Genomic DNA, 3,204 nt, shown 5'->3' with positions numbered 1-3,204 from the left:
CACTGATCACAGTTCTTAGTGTAACTAAATGTTAAATATTTTCTTTATGATTGTTTTCTACTGGAAACTGAATAAGTGCTTTATTTGCCTTTTTTATAGAAACAACTTTGAGATGAATCTCTTCACTGTGATTCTGCTTTGTCTGTGATGAATTATTCAATTACTTACAAAGCCACATCAAATATGTAAAGAATGTTTATTTGTGTTCTGTACATTGATGACGTGTTAGAAATACATGATATTTATAAGAAATAGATCATTCTGTACAGGTCTTCATGTACCTATCTCTGCTTTGCTATATGCAAATATACAATGTGCTGGTCATTAATAGTAGACCTGTTGTCTAACTGGTCTAAATCCTCCACATCTGTCTTCTTTAGACTGGCTGATGTGTGTCGTCGATGCTCTGGTTTCAGCTGGCGCTGCATCTTCAGCTCCTCCAGCATCCACACAGAGTCTCACAGACGCAGCAGAGGAAGCTCAGGATCAGGAAGCTGTTCTCTGCAGTTCCTCTGCCACTCCTGCTCACCCTCTACAAATCATTGAAAGCATTTATCTACACTGACTCTAACAATACAAAGCCACGACTGCTGGCATTCAGATAAGTGTAATGCCACTGGCCACCTGGTCACTGCAACCAGGGGTGGCACTCAATGTCATCTAAACTGGACCGATCTGCTGGCGCTGCACTGAGACACCAGCGAATTAGCTGACGGCACTCTGTTCCACACAACACAGCCTTCAGAACCACAAAAGCACAAACTTCTGCTCGCTCACCGCTTCATCTTCATCTCTTACCTGTCGACAGCTTCCTCGGGAAGTGCAGTCTGCTTTTGGACGTGACCCTCTGTGCGCCTCTGAAGGGGAAACAGTCGCACAGGATGTTGTAGAGAGTAACGCCGATGGACCAGACTATCAGTGGAGAGGCATGATAGCGATGATGCCGAAACCACTCAGAAGGAGCAAAAGCTGGAGTGCCTGAGAGACACAAGAAGAGCACAAACACACACTCTAAAGGCTCCAGTACACACAAACTCCCTTTGGAGAAACACAAGTTCACAAACATCCTCAGAGCGATCCTTCAGTCACACAAACCAACCTGCAAAGTATCTGTAGGCCGAGTCCTTCATCAGATCTCCACAGCCGAAGTCCAGCAGCTTGATGTCGTGTGAGTCTGTGGAGATCAGCAGGTTCTCTGGCTTGACGTCTCGGTGCAGGACACGGCGGCTCTCGCAGTGTTTCAGCGCCGCGATCCTCACAGAAACTCTGGAGATCTTGGCAAGGAGCCGGACGCTCCAGGATCAGGACGTAGCGTCTGCGATGGTCAAACCAGTCCAGCAGCTGCAGGACACTGGGGCAGACAGGAGATGAAGAGTCGCGGGTCATCAACGCCACCTCCAGCGGCAGACGACCCTGACCGTCCTGCAGGACAAATGCTTCGTTACATCCAGGACTGAATCAAACACAACAGATTCACGCTCAACTTACAACTTTCAGTCTGGTGTGCGTCCGCTCTTTAGACACGTACTTGATGGCCACCTGTAGACAGATAAAGCAAGGTAAATCAGCCCTGCCTGATCGGGACACGGGACATTTACTGACATCAACATTTCTAAAGCCTGTCTGAATGAAGGAAGTGAAGGAAAAGTCTTACTGGCAGTCCATCAGACCTGCGGATCCCAGCAAACACAGAGCCGAATCCACCTCGTCCCAGCAACGGGCCCTTGGCATATTGGTCTGCAAAACAGAAGAGCAGCAGAAATGTGTTGAAGAGAAAACATGAGCTGAGTCTCTTTAATGACTAATCATTTCTCAACTGAGTCTCCGCCATAAGCCTGTGCTGACCTCTGTGAGAGCGTTTGGCAGGTCTCCTAGACGAGGTGGACGCCGTTTGCTGCTTCCTCTTCCTCTTCCTCTGATCTGTGGACACTGAATCGGCCAACAGGGAGGACAGAGGAGCCAAATAACCATGAAGCCCACCAGAAGCGTCCCGTGTCTCTGTGTCCTGAACTGCTGTCTGGGTGAAAGCTGCACTCCTGGATCTGGAGCGGCCTGAGGATGAAATATCACAGACAGCAAACACTGATTATTGATTATTAATAAAACATCACTCACTGTCAGTGGTCACACTGCATTATTACAATCATTACAACTGATTCAAGGAACAAAATACTTTCTCAATAAGTCTGTTTGTTTCTTCATTAAAAAAGTGGGACCTAATTACCTATAGCCATGCTCAATCTATCCCAGATATGGCTCACAATGTCAACTAATTGACGCGAAAAAGACGTAATTACTTTGATAATCAAAAACGTCGCTCATTTATACTCATTTGTACATTTTCTGAAGCGTTTTAGAAGAAGGGAATATCTGAAACCGAATGTTACGAAGTTAACAAGCCAGCTTTTTATTTATTTACATTTATATATTTATTTATTTACCTATAATAATAATAATTATTATTATTATTGTTGTTATTATTATTATTATTATATTTTGCTAAAAAATATATAATTTCAGTATTGGATTACTTGCGATAATCATATAAAATTATTATTATTATTATTGTTAATTTTCTATGTCACTTCAGAATGAAACAGACACAGATAAGTGGGGATGATTAAAAATGATAATAATAATAAAATGTGTGTGTGTGTGTGTGTGTGTGTGTGTGTGTGCATACAGTATATAATGAATAATTGTTCTTTTTATACATTCACTTTAGCCAATGCCGTATGCAATGATGTATTTGTATTATTCATACTTGATTATGATTATTGATAATGTATTATTTTATGCTACATTATTGAATTTCCACTTTTATAATGTGTGATTCATTACTTTTTATAAACCTTTTTTGTTAACTGTTATAAAACTGTAAGAAAAAAATATCACTCCGGCACTACTTTTGATAAAGAAGACACATTTTTTTGATAATACATCTCTCTTTATAGTATAAAATATACATTACAAGTTTGAGCTTGCTAACTTATAGATAACTGGAGTTCCCCTTCGGGGGGAACTTCAGCACTATAAGTGGATTTGATGTTCTAAATCCACGTATGGGAGATTCGGTTCAGAAGCTACTCGTCTGAAAGAGTATTGAACGGGCCAATGAAAGCAATGAATTGGCAGCGTAAGCCTCCTGCTGCATCGTCAATTAACTGAGCATATAAGCACACCTGGCACCAGCAGATGCTATCC

At 42.0% G+C, this 3,204-nt stretch overlaps 1 pseudogene; it reads right to left on the bottom strand.

The window, feature by feature from the left end:
• The window catches only part of LOC110438161 (serine/threonine-protein kinase pim-1-like), a 2,530-nt pseudogene extending 296 nt beyond the window's left edge, over nucleotides 1–2,234 (bottom strand).
• Nucleotides 2,235–3,204: the final 970 nt, after the last annotated feature.

Source organism: Danio rerio, chromosome 2 (assembly GCF_049306965.1).
Source record: "Danio rerio strain Tuebingen ecotype United States chromosome 2, GRCz12tu, whole genome shotgun sequence".
Lineage (NCBI taxonomy): Eukaryota > Metazoa > Chordata > Actinopteri > Cypriniformes > Danionidae > Danio > Danio rerio.
This window is presented reverse-complemented; position numbering and strand designations above follow the sequence as displayed.